Source organism: Passer domesticus, chromosome 2 (genome assembly GCF_036417665.1).
Source record: "Passer domesticus isolate bPasDom1 chromosome 2, bPasDom1.hap1, whole genome shotgun sequence".
In the NCBI taxonomy this organism is placed as follows: Eukaryota; Metazoa; Chordata; class Aves; order Passeriformes; family Passeridae; genus Passer; species Passer domesticus.
The window spans coordinates 96,350,078-96,368,191 of NC_087475.1; positions in this window are offsets into that span (position 1 = coordinate 96,350,078).

An 18,114-nucleotide genomic window follows, 5' to 3' on the forward strand; every position below is an offset into this window, starting at 1 on the left:
ATTCTAAAACCCAACCAAAACATTCCGAAAACCCACCTAAACATCATAAAAACAAATCAAAACCAACCAAAACATTCTGAAAACCCGCCAAAATGATTTAGACCCGCAAAACTCATCAAAACATTCTGAAAAGATGCCAAAACATTAGAAAATCAGCCTGAACTGATCAAAACATTCAAAAAACTTGGCAAAACATCATAAAAACAAATCAAAACCAACCGAAACATTCCAAAAACCAGCCAAAATATTCTGAAATCCGGCCAAAACATCATAAAAACAAATCAAAACCAACCCAAACATTCCAAAAACCCAACAAAATAGTTTAGAACCCGCCAAAACTGATCAAAACATTCTGAAAAGATGCCAAAATACTAGAAAACCAGTCTGAAGTGATCGAAACTTTCAATAACTTGCCAAAACATCATCAAAACAAATGAAAGCAAACCAAAACATTCCAAATACCCGCCAAAATATTCCAAATACCGGCCAAAAGGAATCCAAACATTCCAAAACCTGCCAAGACAATATAAACAACACAAGAGAAAACAAAACATTCTAAAACACCACCAAAACATTCCGAAAACCCGCCAAAACATCATCAAAACAATTCAAAACCAACCAAAAAATAAGAGGAACACGGCAACATATTGGCAAGCAAGAGACGGAGAACGCGGCACCTTCTAGGAGGCCAAGAAGGAAGCCGCACAACACCTGCACTGTGTCTGCAACTTTCAAACTGCTAGAAGCTAGTGGCTTGCCACTGGCCTGCCTCTTCAATTGCAATTAGCATTCCAATGGAAGCTATTCTTGGACAACTTTGCTCTGCTTGCTGCTAGTTCTGCCCCAGCCTACCATAGAGAACCTTGCTCTTGCCTTGAGGCTCTGAGATGCCAAGAACTTGTCAACTTCAAAGGGCGGGCCGGGCTACATCTACTCAGCTGCCACAGTTTCTCCTTGCTAGACCTAGTGGGAAAGCATTTTGCTGAGATGCAGAAGGCAAGAAACGCAGAATACGGAGACGCGGAGCTGTCCCAAGTGCCGTTGCCAGGCGTCTTTCCGCAGAAGGAGCGCCCCGGAGCGCACCGCAACCGGCACCGTCATCTCTGCGCAAAAAGCCAAAATATTTTCAAACCCGCCAAAACTAATCCAAAAATATTTTCAAACCCGCCAAAATAGAAAACCAGACAGAAGTGATCAATACATTCGAAAAAACCTGACAAAACATGATCAAGCCCACCAAAGCTAATCCAAACACACCAAAAACTGGGCTAAACAGAATCAAAACAAATCAAAACAAATCCAAACCTCCTAAAAACCGGCCAAAATATTTCAAAACCCGTCAAAACTAATCAAAACCTTCCGAATACCCATTAAAAAACATTCCAAATACCCGCCAAAAGATTTTAAAACCCGCCAAAATGAATCCAAACATTCCAAAACCTGCCAACACAATAAAAACAACTCAAGAGAATACAAAACATTCTAAAACCCAACCAAAACATTCCGAAAACCCACCTAAACATCATCAAAACAAATCAAAACCAACCAAAACATTCTGAAAACCCGCCAAAATGATTTAGACCCGCAAAACTCATCAAAACATTCTGAAAAGATGCCAAAACATTAGAAAACCAGCCTGAACGGATCAAAACATTCAAAAAAATTGGCAAAACATCATAAAAACAAATCAAAACCAACCAAAACATTCCAAAAACCAGCCAAAATATTCCGAAATCCGGCCAAAACATCATAAAAACAAATCAAAACCAACCAAAACATTCCAAAAACCCGACAAAATAGTTTAGAACCCGCCAAAACTGATCAAAACATTCTGAAAAGATGCCAAAATACTAGAAAACCAGTCTGAAGTGATCGAAACATTCAATAACTTGCCAAAACATAATCAAAACAAATGAAAGCAAACCAAAACATTCCAAATACCCGCCAAAAGATTTTAAAACCCGCCAAAAGGAATGCAAACATTCCAAAACCTGCCAAGACAATATAAACAACACAAGAGAAAACAAAACATTCTAAAACACCACCAAAACATTCCGAAAACCCGCCAAAACATCATCAAAACAATTCAAAACCAACCAAAAAATAAGAGGAACACGGCAACATATTGGCAAGCAAGAGACGGAGAACGCGGCACCTTCTAGGAGGCCAAGAAGGAAGCCGCACAACACCTGCACTGTGTCTGCAACTTTCAAACTGCTAGAAGCTAGTGGCTTGCCACTGGCCTGCCTCTTCAATTGCCATTAGCATTCCAATGGAAGCTATTCTTGGACAACTTTGCTCTGCTTGCTGCTAGTTCTGCCCCAGCCTACCATAGAGAACCTTGCTCTTGCCTTGAGGCTCTGAGATGCCAAGAACTTGTCAACTTCAAAGGGCGGGCCGGGCTACATCTACTCAGCTGCCACAGTTTCTCCTTGCTAGACCTAGTGGGAAAGCATTTTGCTGAGATGCAGAAGGCAAGAAACGCAGAATACGGAGACGCGGAGCTGTCCCAAGTGCCGCTGCCAGGCGTCTTTCCGCAGAAGGAGCGCCCCGGAGCGCACCGCAACCGGCACCGTCATCTCTGCGCAAAGAGCCAAAATATTTTAAAACCCGCCAAAACTAATCCAAAAATATTTTCAAACCCGGCAAAATAGAAAACCAGACAGAAGTGATCAATACATTCGAAAAAACCTGACAAAACATGATCAAGCCCACCAAAGCTAATCCAAACACACCAAAAACTGGGCTAAACAGAATCAAAACAAATCAAAACAAATCTAAACCTTCTAAAAACCCGCCAAAATATTTCAAAACCCGTCAAAACTAATCAAAACCTTCCGAATACCCATTAAAAAACATTCCAAATACCCGCCAAAAGATTTTAAAACCCGCCAAAAGGAATCCAAACATTCCAAAACCTGCCAACACAATAAAAACAACTCAAGAGAGTACAAAACATTCTAAAACCCAACCAAAACATTCCGAAAACCCACCTAAACATCATAAAAACAAATCAAAACCAACCGAAACATTCTGAAAACCCGCCAAAATGATTTAGACCCGCAAAACTCATCAAAACATTCTGAAAAGATGCCAAAACATTAGAAAACCAGCCTGAACGGATCAAAACATTCAAAAAAATTGGCAAAACATCATAAAAACAAATCAAAACCAACCAAAACATTCCAAAAACCAGCCAAAATATTCCGAAATCCGGCCAAAACATCATAAAAACAAATCAAAACCAACCGAAACATTCCAAAAACCCGACAAAATAGTTTAGAACCCGCCAAAACTGATCAAAACATTCTGAAAAGATGCCAAAATACTAGAAAACCAGTCTGAAGTGATCGAAACTTTCAATAACTTGCCAAAACATCATCAAAACAAATGAAAGCAAACCAAAACATTCCAAATACCTGCCAAAATATTTGAAAACCCGCCAAAAGGAATGCAAACATTCCAAAACCTGCCAAGACAATATAAACAACACAAGAGAAAACAAAACATTCTAAAACACCACCAAAACATTCCGAAAACCCGCCAAAACATCATCAAAACAATTCAAAACCAACCAAAAAATAAGAGGAACACGGCAACATATTGGCAAGCAAGAGACGGAGAACGCGGCACCTTCTAGGAGGCCAAGAAGGAAGCCGCACAACACCTGCACTGTGTCTGCAACTTTCAAACTGCTAGAAGCTAGTGGCTTGCCACTGGCCTGCCTCTTCAATTGCCATTAGCATTCCAATGGAAGCTATTCTTGGACAACTTTGCTCTGCTTGCTGCTAGTTCTGCCCCAGCCTACCATAGAGAACCTTGCTCTTGCCTTGAGGCTCTGAGATGCCAAGAATTTGTCATCTTCAAAGGGCGGGCCGGGCTACATCTACTCAGCTGCCACAGTTTCTCCTTGCTAGACCTAGTGGGAAAGCATTTTGCTGAGATGCAGAAGGCAAGAAACGCAGAATACGGAGACGCGGAGCTGTCCCAAGTGCCGCTGCCAGGCGTCTTTCCGCAGAAGGAGCGCCCCGGAGCGCACCGCAACCGGCACCGTCATCTCTGCGCAAAAAGCCAAAATATTTTAAAACCCGCCAAAACTAATCCAAAAATGTTTTCAAAGCCGCCAAAATAGAAAACCAGACAGAAGTGATCAATACATTCGAAAAAACCTGACAAAACATGATCAAGCCCACCAAAGCTAATCCAAACACACCAAAAACTGGGCTAAACAGAATCAAAACAAATCAAAACAAATCTAAACCTTCTAAAAACCCGCCAAAATATTTCAAAACCCGTCAAAACTAATCAAAACCTTCCGAATACCCATTAAAAAACATTCCAAATACCCGCCAAAAGATTTTAAAACCCGCCAAAATGAATCCAAACATTCCAAAACCTGCCAACACAATAAAAACAACTCAAGAAAATACAAAACATTCTAAAACCCAACCAAAACATTCCGAAAACCCACCTAAACATCATCAAAACAAATCAAAACCAACCAAAACATTCTGAAAACCCGCCAAAATGATTTAGACCTGCAAAACTGATCAAAACATTCTGAAAAGATGCCAAAACATTAGAAAACCAGCCTGAACGGATCAAAACATTCAAAAAAATTGGCAAAACATCATAAAAACAAATCAAAACCAACCGAAACATTCCAAAAACCAGCCAAAATATTCTGAAATCCGGCCAAAACATCATAAAAACAAATCAAAACCAACCGAAACATTCCAAAAACCCGACAAAATAGTTTAGAACCCGCCAAAACTGATCAAAACATTCTGAAAAGATGCCAAAATACTAGAAAACCAGTCTGAAGTGATCGAAACTTTCAATAACTTGCCAAAACATCATCAAAACAAATGAAAGCAAACCAAAACATTCCAAATACCCGCCAAAATATTTGAAAACCCGCCAAAAGGAATGCAAACATTCCAAAACCTGCCAAGACAATATAAACAACACAAGAGAAAACAAAACATTCTAAAACACCACCAAAACATTCCGAAAACCCGCCAAAACATCATCAAAACAATTCAAAACCAACCAAAAAATAAGAGGAACACGGCAACATATTGGCAAGCAAGAGACGGAGAACCTTCTAGGAGGCCAAGAAGGAAGCCGCCCAACACCTGCACTGTGTCTGCAACTTTCAAACTGCTAGAAGCTAGTGGCTTGCCACTGGCCTGCCTCTTCAATTGCCATTAGCATTCCAATGGAAGCTATTCTTGGACAACTTTGCTCTGCTTGCTGCTAGTTCTGCCCCAGCCTACCATAGAGAACCTTGCTCTTGCCTTGAGGCTCTGAGATGCCAAGAACTTGTCAACTTCAAAGGGCGGGCCGGGCTACATCTACTCAGCTGCCACAGTTTCTCCTTGCTAGACCTAGTGGGAAAGCATTTTGCTGAGATGCAGAAGGCAAGAAACGCAGAATACGGAGACGCGGAGCTGTCCCAAGTGCCGCTGCCAGGCGTCTTTCCGCAGAAGGAGCGCCCCGGAGCGCACCGCAACCGGCACCGTCATCACTGCGCAAAGAGCCAAAATATTTTCAAACCCGCCAAAACTAATCCAAAAATATTTTCAAACGCGTCAAAATAGAAAACCAGACAGAAGTGATCAATACATTCGAAAAAACCTGACAAAACATGATCAAGCCCACCAAAGCTAATCCAAACACACCAAAAACTGGGCTAAACAGAATCAAAACAAATCAAAACAAATCCAAACCTCCTAAAAACCCGCCAAAATATTTCAAAACCCGTCAAAACTAATCAAAACCTTCCGAATACCCATTAAAAAACATTCCAAATACCCGCCAAAAGATTTGAAAACCCGCCAAAAGGAATCCAAACATTCCAAAACCTGCCAACACAATAAAAACAACTCAAGAGAATACAAAACATTCTAAAACCCAACCAAAACATTCCGAAAACCCACCTAAACATCATAAAAACAAATCAAAACCAACCAAAACATTCTGAAAACCCGCCAAAATGATTTAGACCCGCAAAACTCATCAAAACATTCTGAAAAGATGCCAAAACATTAGAAAATCAGCCTGAACTGATCAAAACATTCAAAAAACTTGGCAAAACATCATAAAAACAAATCAAAACCAACCGAAACATTCCAAAAACCAGCCAAAATATTCTGAAATCCGGCCAAAACATCATAAAAACAAATCAAAACCAACCGAAACATTCCAAAAACCCAACAAAATAGTTTAGAACCCGCCAAAACTGATCAAAACATTCTGAAAAGATGCCAAAATACTAGAAAACCAGTCTGAAGTGATCGAAACTTTCAATAACTTGCCAAAACATCATCAAAACAAATGAAAGCAAACCAAAACATTCCAAATACCCGCCAAAATATTCCAAATACCGGCCAAAAGGAATCCAAACATTCCAAAACCTGCCAAGACAATATAAACAACACAAGAGAAAACAAAACATTCTAAAACACCACCAAAACATTCCGAAAACCCGCCAAAACATCATCAAAACAATTCAAAACCAACCAAAAAATAAGAGGAACACGGCAACATATTGGCAAGCAAGAGACGGAGAACGCGGCACCTTCTAGGAGGCCAAGAAGGAAGCCGCACAACACCTGCACTGTGTCTGCAACTTTCAAACTGCTAGAAGCTAGTGGCTTGCCACTGGCCTGCCTCTTCAATTGCAATTAGCATTCCAATGGAAGCTATTCTTGGACAACTTTGCTCTGCTTGCTGCTAGTTCTGCCCCAGCCTACCATAGAGAACCTTGCTCTTGCCTTGAGGCTCTGAGATGCCAAGAACTTGTCAACTTCAAAGGGCGGGCCGGGCTACATCTACTCAGCTGCCACAGTTTCTCCTTGCTAGACCTAGTGGGAAAGCATTTTGCTGAGATGCAGAAGGCAAGAAACGCAGAATACGGAGACGCGGAGCTGTCCCAAGTGCCGCTGCCAGGCGTCTTTCCGCAGAAGGAGCGCCCCGGAGCGCACCGCAACCGGCACTGTCATCTCTGCGCAAAAAGCCAAAATATTTTCAAACCCGCCAAAACTAATCCAAAAATATTTTCAAACCCGCCAAAATAGAAAACCGGACGGAAGTGATCAATACATTCGAAAAAACCTGACAAAACATGATAAAGCCCACCAAAGCTAATCCAAACACACCAAAACTGGGCTAAACAGAATCAAAACAAATCAAAACAAATCTAAACCTTCTAAAAACCCGCCAAAATATTTCAAAACCCGTCAAAACTAATCAAAACCTTCCGAATACCCATTAAAAAACATTCCAAATACCCGCATAAAGATTTTAAAACCCGCCAAAAGGAATCCAAACATTCCAAAACTGCCAACACAATAAAAACAACTCAAGAGAATACAAAACATTCCAAAACCCAACCAAAACATTCCGAAAACCCACCTAAACATCATTAAAAAAAATCAAAACCAACCGAAACATTCCAAAAACCCGACAAAATAGTTTAGAACCCGCCAAAACTGATCAAAACATTCTGAAAAGATGCCAAAATACTAGAAAACCAGTCAGAAGTGATCGAAACTTTCAATAACTTGCCAAAACATCATCAAAACAAATGAAAGCAAACCAAAACATTCCAAATACCCGCCAAAATATTCCAAATACCGGCCAAAAGGAATCCAAACATTCCAAAACCTGCCAAGACAATATAAACAACACAAGAGAAAACAAAACATTCTAAAACACCACCAAAACATTCCGAAAACCCGCCAAAACATCATCAAAACAATTCAAAACCAACCAAAAAATAAGAGGAACACGGCAACATATTGGCAAGCAAGAGACGGAGAACGCGGCACCTTCTAGGAGGCCAAGAAGGAAGCCGCACAACACCTGCACTGTGTCTGCAACTTTCAAACTGCTAGAAGCTAGTGGCTTGCCACTGGCCTGCCTCTTCAATTGCCATTAGCATTCCAATGGAAGCTATTCTTGGACAACTTTGCTCTGCTTGCTGCTAGTTCTGCCCCAGCCTACCATAGAGAACCTTGCTCTTGCCTTGAGGCTCTGAGATGCAAAGAACTTGTCAACTTCAAAGGGCGGGCCGGGCTACATCTACTCAGCTGCCACAGTTTCTCCTTGCTAGACCTAGTGGGAAAGCATTTTGCTGAGATGCAGAAGGCAAGAAACGCAGAATACGGAGACGCGGAGCTGTCCCAAGTGCCGCTGCCAGGCGTCTTTCCGCAGAAGGAGCGCCCCGGAGCGCACCGCAACCGGCACCGTCATCTCTGCGCAAAGAGCCAAAATATTTTCAAACCCGCCAAAACTAATCCAAAAATATTTTCAAACGCGCCAAAATAGAAAACCAGACAGAAGTGATCAATACATTCGAAAAAACCTGACAAAACATGATCAAGCCCACCAAAGCTAATCCAAACACACCAAAAACTGGGCTAAACAGAATCAAAACAAATCAAAACAAATCCAAACCTCCTAAAAACCCGCCAAAATATTTCAAAACCCGTCAAAACTAATCAAAACCTTCCGAATACCCATTAAAAAACATTCCAAATACCCGCCAAAAGATTTGAAAACCCGCCAAAAGGAATCCAAACATTCCAAAACCTGCCAACACAATAAAAACAACTCAAGAGAATACAAAACATTCTAAAACCCAACCAAAACATTCCGAAAACCCACCTAAACATCATAAAAACAAATCAAAACCAACCGAAACATTCTGAAAACCCGCCAAAATGATTTAGACCCGCAAAACTCATCAAAACATTCTGAAAAGATGCCAAAACATTAGAAAATCAGCCTGAACTGATCAAAACATTCAAAAAACTTGGCAAAACATCATAAAAACAAATCAAAACCAACCGAAACATTCCAAAAACCAGCCAAAATATTCTGAAATCCGGCCAAAACATAATAAAAACAAATCAAAACCAACCGAAACATTCCAAAAACCCAACAAAATAGTTTAGAACCCGCCAAAACTGATCAAAACATTCTGAAAAGATGCCAAAATACTAGAAAACCAGTCTGAAGTGATCGAAACTTTCAATAACTTGCCAAAACATAATCAAAACAAATGAAAGCAAACCAAAACATTCCAAATACCCGCCAAAATATTTTAAAACCCGCCAAAAGGAATCCAAACATTCCAAAACCTGCCAAGACAATATAAACAACACAAGAGAAAACAAAACATTCTAAAACACCACCAAAACATTCCGAAAACCCGCCAAAACATCATAAAAACAATTCAAAACCAACCAAAAAATAAGAGGAACACGGCAACATATTGGCAAGCAAGAGACGGAGAGTGCGGCACCTTCTAGGAGGCCAAGAAGGAAGCCGCACAACACCTGCACTGTGTCTGCAACTTTCAAACTGCTAGAAGCTAGTGGCTTGCCACTGGCCTGCCTCTTCAATTGCCATTAGCATTCCAATGGAAGCTATTCTTGGACAACTTTGCTCTGCTTGCTGCTAGTTCTGCCCCAGCCTACCATAGAGAACCTTGCTCTTGCCTTGAGGCTCTGAGATGCCAAGAACTTGTCATCTTCAAAGGGCGGGCCGGGCTACATCTACTCAGCTGCCACAGTTTCTCCTTGCTAGACCTAGTGGGAAAGCATTTTGCTGAGATGCAGAAGGCAAGAAACGCAGAATACGGAGACGCGGAGCTGTCCCAAGTGCCGCTGCCAGGCGTCTTTCCGCAGAAGGAGCGCCCCGGAGCGCACCGCAACCGGCACCGTCATCTCTGCGCAAAGAGCCAAAATATTTTCAAACCCGCCAAAACTAATCCAAAAATATTTTCAAACCCGCCAAAATAGAAAACCGGACAGAAGTGATCAATACATTCGAAAAAACCTGACAAAACATGATAAAGCCCACCAAAGCTAATCCAAACACACCAAAAACTGGGCTAAACAGAATCAAAACAAATCAAAACAAATCTAAACCTTCTAAAAACCCGCCAAAATATTTCAAAACCCGTCAAAACTAATCAAAACCTTCCGAATACCCATTAAAAAACATTCCAAATACCCGCCAAAAGATTTTAAAACCCGCCAAAATGAATCCAAACATTCCAAAACCTGCCAACACAATAAAAACAACTCAAGAGAATACAAAACATTCTAAAACCCAACCAAAACATTCCGAAAACCCACCTAAACATCATAAAAACAAATCAAAACCAACCGAAACATTCCAAAAACCCGACAAAATAGTTTAGAACCCGCCAAAACTGATCAAAACATTCTGAAAAGATGCCAAAATACTAGAAAACCAGTCTGAAGTGATCGAAACTTTCAATAACTTGCCAAAACATCATCAAAACAAATGAAAGCAAACCAAAACATTCCAAATACCCGCCAAAATATTCCAAATACCGGCCAAAAGGAATCCAAACATTCCAAAACCTGCCAAGACAATATAAACAACACAAGAGAAAACAAAACATTCTAAAACACCACCAAAACATTCCGAAAACCCGCCAAAACATCATCAAAACAATTCAAAACCAACCAAAAAATAAGAGGAACACGGCAACATATTGGCAAGCAAGAGACGGAGAACGCGGCACCTTCTAGGAGGCCAAGAAGGAAGCCGCACAACACCTGCACTGTGTCTGCAACTTTCAAACTGCTAGAAGCTAGTGGCTTGCCACTGGCCTGCCTCTTCAATTGCCATTAGCATTCCAATGGAAGCTATTCTTGGACAACTTTGCTCTGCTTGCTGCTAGTTCTGCCCCAGCCTACCATAGATAACCTTGCTCTTCCCTTGAGGCTCTGAGATGCCAAGAACTTGTCATCTTCAAAGGGCGGGCCGGGCTACATCTACTCAGCTGCCACAGTTTCTCCTTGCTAGACCTAGTGGGAAAGCATTTTGCTGAGATGCAGAAGGCAAGAAACGCACAATACGGAGACGCGGAGCTGTCCCAAGTGCCGCTGCCAGGCGTCTTTCCACAGAAGGAGCGCCCCGGAGCGCACCGCAACCGGCACCGTCATCTCTGCGCGAAAAGCCAAAATATTTTCAAACCCACCAAAACTAATCCAAAAATATTTTCAAACCCGCCAAAATAGAAAACCTGACAGAAGTGATCAATACATTCGAAAAAACCTGACAAAACATGATCAAGCCCACCAAAGCTAATCCAAACACACCAAAAACTGGGCTAAACAGAATCAAAACAAATCAAAACAAATCTAAACCTTCTAAAAACCCGCCAAAATATTTCAAAACCCGTCAAAACTAATCAAAACCTTCCGAATACCTGCCAAAACATTCCAAATACCCGCCAAAAGATTTTAAAACCCGCCAAAATGAATCCAAACATTCCAAAACCTGCCAACACAATAAAACCAACTCAAGAGAATACAAAACATTCTAAAACCCAACCAAAACATTCCGAAAACCCACCTAAACATCATAAAAAAAATCAAAACCAACCGAAACATTCCAGAAACCCGACAAAATAGTTTAGAACCCGCCAAAACTGATCAAAACATTCTGAAAAGATGCCAAAATACTAGAAAACCAGTCTGAAGTGATCGAAACTTTCAATAACTTGCCAAAACATCATCAAAACAAATGAAAGCAAACCAAAACATTCCAAATACCCGCCAAAATATTCCAAATACCGGCCAAAAGGAATCCAAACATTCCAAAACCTGCCAAGACAATATAAACAACACAAGAGAAAACAAAACATTCTAAAACACCACCAAAACATTCCGAAAACCCACCAAAACATCATCAAAACAATTCAAAACCAACCAAAAAATAAGAGGAACACGGCAACATATTGGCAAGCAAGAGACGGAGAACGCGGCACCTTCTAGGAGGCCAAGAAGGAAGCCGCACAACACCTGCACTGTGTCTGCAACTTTCAAACTGCTAGAAGCTAGTGGCTTGCCACTGGCCTGCCTCTTCAATTGCCATTAGCATTCCAATGGAAGCTATTCTTGGACAACTTTGCTCTGCTTGCTGCTAGTTCTGCCCCAGCCTACCATAGAGAACCTTGCTCTTGCCTTGAGGCTCTGAGATGCAAAGAACTTGTCAACTTCAAAGGGCGGGCCGGGCTACATCTACTCAGCTGCCACAGTTTCTCCTTGCTAGACCTAGTGGGAAAGCATTTTGCTGAGATGCAGAAGGCAAGAAACGCAGAATACGGAGACGCGGAGCTGTCCCAAGTGCCGCTGCCAGGCGTCTTTCCGCAGAAGGAGCGCCCCGGAGCGCACCGCAACCGGCACCGTCATCTCTGCGCAAAAAGCCAAAATATTTTCAAACCCGCCAAAACTAATCCAAAAATATTTTCAAACCCGCCAAAATAGAAAACCTGACGGAAGTGATCAATACATTCGAAAAAACCTGACAAAACATGATAAAGCCCACCAAAGCTAATCCAAACACACCAAAACTGGGCTAAACAGAATCAAAACAAATCAAAACAAATCTAAACCTTCTAAAAACCCGCCAAAATATTTCAAAACCCGTCAAAACTAATCAAAACCTTCCGAATACCCGCCAAAACATTCCAAATACCCGCATAAAGATTTTAAAACCCGCCAAAAGGAATCCAAATATTCCGAAACTGCCAACACAATAAAAACAACTCAAGAGAATACAAAACATTCTAAAACCCAACCAAAACATTCCGAAAACCCACCTAAACATCATAAAAACAAATCAAAACCAACCGAAACATTCTGAAAACCCGCCAAAATGATTTAGACCCGCAAAACTCATCAAAACATTCTGAAAAGATGCCAAAACATTAGAAAACCAGCCTGAACTGATCAAAACATTCAAAAAACTTGGCAAAACATCATAAAAACAAATCAAAACCAACCGAAACATTCCAAAAACCAGCCAAAATATTCCGAAATCCGGCCAAAACATCATAAAAACAAATCAAAACCAACCGAAACATTCCAAAAACCCGACAAAATAGTTTAGAACCCGCCAAAACTGATCAAAACATTCTGAAAAGATGCCAAAATACTAGAAAACCAGTCTGAAGTGATCGAAACTTTCAATAACTTGCCAAAACATAATCAAAACAAATGAAAGCAAACCAAAACATTCCAAATACCCGCCAAAATATTCCAAATACCGGCCAAAAGGAATCCAAACATTCCAAAACCTGCCAAGACAATATAAACAACACAAGAGAAAACAAAACATTCTAAAACACCACCAAAACATTCCGAAAACCCGCCAAAACATCATCAAAACAATTCAAAACCAACCAAAAAATAAGAGGAACACGGCAACATATTGGCAAGCAAGAGACGGAGAACGCGGCACCTTCTAGGAGGCCAAGAAGGAAGCCGCACAACACCTGCACTGTGTCTGCAACTTTCAAACTGCTAGAAGCTAGTGGCTTGCCACTGGCCTGCCTCTTCAATTGCAATTAGCATTCCAATGGAAGCTATTCTTGGACAACTTTGCTCTGCTTGCTGCTAGTTCTGCCCCAGCCTACCATAGAGAACCTTGCTCTTGCCTTGAGGCTCTGAGATGCCAAGAACTTGTCAACTTCAAAGGGCGGGCCGGGCTACATCTACTCAGCTGCCACAGTTTCTCCTTGCTAGACCTAGTGGGAAAGCATTTTGCTGAGATGCAGAAGGCAAGAAACGCAGAATACGGAGACGCGGAGCTGTCCCAAGTGCCGCTGCCAGGCGTCTTTCCGCAGAAGGAGCGCCCCGGAGCGCACCGCAACCGGCACTGTCATCTCTGCGCAAAAAGCCAAAATATTTTCAAACCCGCCAAAACTAATCCAAAAATATTTTCAAACCCGCCAAAATAGAAAACCGGACGGAAGTGATCAATACATTCGAAAAAACCTGACAAAACATGATAAAGCCCACCAAAGCTAATCCAAACACACCAAAACTGGGCTAAACAGAATCAAAACAAATCAAAACAAATCTAAACCTTCTAAAAACCCGCCAAAATATTTCAAAACCCGTCAAAACTAATCAAAACCTTCCGAATACCCATTAAAAAACATTCCAAATACCCGCATAAAGATTTTAAAACCCGCCAAAAGGAATCCAAACATTCCAAAACTGCCAACACAATAAAAACAACTCAAGAGAATACAAAACATTCCAAAACCCAACCAAAACATTCCGAAAACCCACCTAAACATCATTAAAAAAAATCAAAACCAACCGAAACATTCCAAAAACCCGACAAAATAGTTTAGAACCCGCCAAAACTGATCAAAACATTCTGAAAAGATGCCAAAATACTAGAAAACCAGTCTGAAGTGATCGAAACTTTCAATAACTTGCCAAAACATCATCAAAACAAATGAAAGCAAACCAAAACATTCCAAATACCCGCCAAAATATTCCAAATACCGGCCAAAAGGAATCCAAACATTCCAAAACCTGCCAAGACAATATAAACAACACAAGAGAAAACAAAACATTCTAAAACACCACCAAAACATTCCGAAAACCCGCCAAAACATCATCAAAACAATTCAAAACCAACCAAAAAATAAGAGGAACACGGCAACATATTGGCAAGCAAGAGACGGAGAACGCGGCACCTTCTAGGAGGCCAAGAAGGAAGCCGCACAACACCTGCACTGTGTCTGCAACTTTCAAACTGCTAGAAGCTAGTGGCTTGCCACTGGCCTGCCTCTTCAATTGCCATTAGCATTCCAATGGAAGCTATTCTTGGACAACTTTGCTCTGCTTGCTGCTAGTTCTGCCCCAGCCTACCATAGAGAACCTTGCTCTTGCCTTGAGGCTCTGAGATGCAAAGAACTTGTCAACTTCAAAGGGCGGGCCGGGCTACATCTACTCAGCTGCCACAGTTTCTCCTTGCTAGACCTAGTGGGAAAGCATTTTGCTGAGATGCAGAAGGCAAGAAACGCAGAATACGGAGACGCGGAGCTGTCCCAAGTGCCGCTGCCAGGCGTCTTTCCGCAGAAGGAGCGCCCCGGAGCGCACCGCAACCGGCACCGTCATCTCTGCGCAAAGAGCCAAAATATTTTCAAACCCGCCAAAACTAATCCAAAAATATTTTCAAACGCGCCAAAATAGAAAACCAGACAGAAGTGATCAATACATTCGAAAAAACCTGACAAAACATGATCAAGCCCACCAAAGCTAATCCAAACACACCAAAAACTGGGCTAAACAGAATCAAAACAAATCAAAACAAATCCAAACCTCCTAAAAACCCGCCAAAATATTTCAAAACCCGTCAAAACTAATCAAAACCTTCCGAATACCCATTAAAAAACATTCCAAATACCCGCCAAAAGATTTTAAAACCCGCCAAAAGGAATCCAAACATTCCAAAACCTGCCAACACAATAAAAACAACTCAAGAGAATACAAAACATTCTAAAACCCAACCAAAACATTCCGAAAACCCACCTAAACATCATAAAAACAAATCAAAACCAACCGAAACATTCTGAAAACCCGCCAAAATGATTTAGACCCGCAAAACTCATCAAAACATTCTGAAAAGATGCCAAAACATTAGAAAATCAGCCTGAACTGATCAAAACATTCAAAAAACTTGGCAAAACATCATAAAAACAAATCAAAACCAACCGAAACATTCCAAAAACCAGCCAAAATATTCTGAAATCCGGCCAAAACATCATAAAAACAAATCAAAACCAACCGAAACATTCCAAAAACCCAACAAAATAGTTTAGAACCCGCCAAAACTGATCAAAACATTCTGAAAAGATGCCAAAATACTAGAAAACCAGTCTGAAGTGATCGAAACTTTCAATAACTTGCCAAAACATCATCAAAACAAATGAAAGCAAACCAAAACATTCCAAATACCCGCCAAAATATTCCAAATACCGGCCAAAAGGAATCCAAACATTCCAAAACCTGCCAAGACAATATAAACAACACAAGAGAAAACAAAACATTCTAAAACACCACCAAAACATTCCGAAAACCCGCCAAAACATCATAAAAACAATTCAAAACCAACCAAAAAATAAGAGGAACACGGCAACATATTGGCAAGCAAGAGACGGAGAGTGCGGCACCTTCTAGGAGGCCAAGAAGGAAGCCGCACAACACCTGCACTGTGTCTGCAACTTTCAAACTGCTAGAAGCTAGTGGCTTGCCACTGGCCTGCCTCTTCAATTGCAATTAGCATTCCAATGGAAGCTATTCTTGGACAACTTTGCTCTGCTTGCTGCTAGTTCTGCCCCAGCCTACCATAGAGAACCTTGCTCTTGCCTTGAGGCTCTGAGATGCCAAGAACTTGTCAACTTCAAAGGGCGGGCCGGGCTACATCTACTCAGCTGCCACAGTTTCTCCTTGCTAGACCTAGTGGGAAAGCATTTTGCTGAGATGCAGAAGGCAAGAAACGCAGAATACGGAGACGCGGAGCTGTCCCAAGTGCCGCTGCCAGGCGTCTTTCCGCAGAAGGAGCGCCCCGGAGCGCACCGCAACCGGCACTGTCATCTCTGCGCAAAAAGCCAAAATATTTTCAAACCCGCCAAAACTAATCCAAAAATATTTTCAAACCCGCCAAAATAGAAAACCGGACGGAAGTGATCAATACATTCGAAAAAACCTGACAAAACATGATAAAGCCCACCAAAGCTAATCCAAACACACCAAAACTGGGCTAAACAGAATCAAAACAAATCAAAACAAATCTAAACCTTCTAAAAACCCGCCAAAATATTTCAAAACCCGTCAAAACTAATCAAAACCTTCCGAATACCCATTAAAAAACATTCCAAATACCCGCATAAAGATTTTAAAACCCGCCAAAAGGAATCCAAACATTCCAAAACTGCCAACACAATAAAAACAACTCAAGAGAATACAAAACATTCCAAAACCCAACCAAAACATTCCGAAAACCCACCTAAACATCATTAAAAAAAATCAAAACCAACCGAAACATTCCAAAAACCCGACAAAATAGTTTAGAACCCGCCAAAACTGATCAAAACATTCTGAAAAGATGCCAAAATACTAGAAAACCAGTCTGAAGTGATCGAAACTTTCAATAACTTGCCAAAACATCATCAAAACAAATGAAAGCAAACCAAAACATTCCAAATACCCGCCAAAATATTCCAAATACCGGCCAAAAGGAATCCAAACATTCCAAAACCTGCCAAGACAATATAAACAACACAAGAGAAAACAAAACATTCTAAAACACCACCAAAACATTCCGAAAACCCGCCAAAACATCATCAAAACAATTCAAAACCAACCAAAAAATAAGAGGAACGCGGCAACATATTGGCAAGCAAGAGACGGAGAACGCGGCACCTTCTAGGAGGCCAAGAAGGAAGCCGCACAACACCTGCACTGTGTCTGCAACTTTCAAACTGCTAGAAGCTAGTGGCTTGCCACTGGCCTGCCTCTTCAATTGCCATTAGCATTCCAATGGAAGCTATTCTTGGACAACTTTGCTCTGCTTGCTGCTAGTTCTGCCCCAGCCTACCATAGAGAACCTTGCTCTTGCCTTGAGGCTCTGAGATGCAAAGAACTTGTCAACTTCAAAGGGCGGGCCGGGCTACATCTACTCAGCTGCCACAGTTTCTCCTTGCTAGACCTAGTGGGAAAGCATTTTGCTGAGATGCAGAAGGCAAGAAACGCAGAATACGGAGACGCGGAGCTGTCCCAAGTGCCGCTGCCAGGCGTCTTTCCGCAGAAGGAGCGCCCCGGAGCGCACCGCAACCGGCACCGTCATCTCTGCGCAAAGAGCCAAAATATTTTAAAACCCGCCAAAACTAATCCAAAAATATTTTCAAACCCGGCAAAATAGAAAAAACCAGACAGAAGTGATCAATACATTCGAAAAAACCTGACAAAACATGATCAAGCCCACCAAAGCTAATCCAAACACACCAAAAACTGGGCTAAACAGAATCAAAACAAATCAAAACAAATCCAAACCTCCTAAAAACCCGCCAAAATATTTCAAAACCCGTCAAAACTAATCAAAACCTTCCGAATACCCATTAAAAAACATTCCAAATACCCGCCAAAAGATTTTAAAACCCGCCAAAAGGAATCCAAACATTCCAAAACCTGCCAATACAATAAAAACAACTCAAGAGAATACAAAACATTCTAAAACCCAACCAAAACATTCCGAAAACCC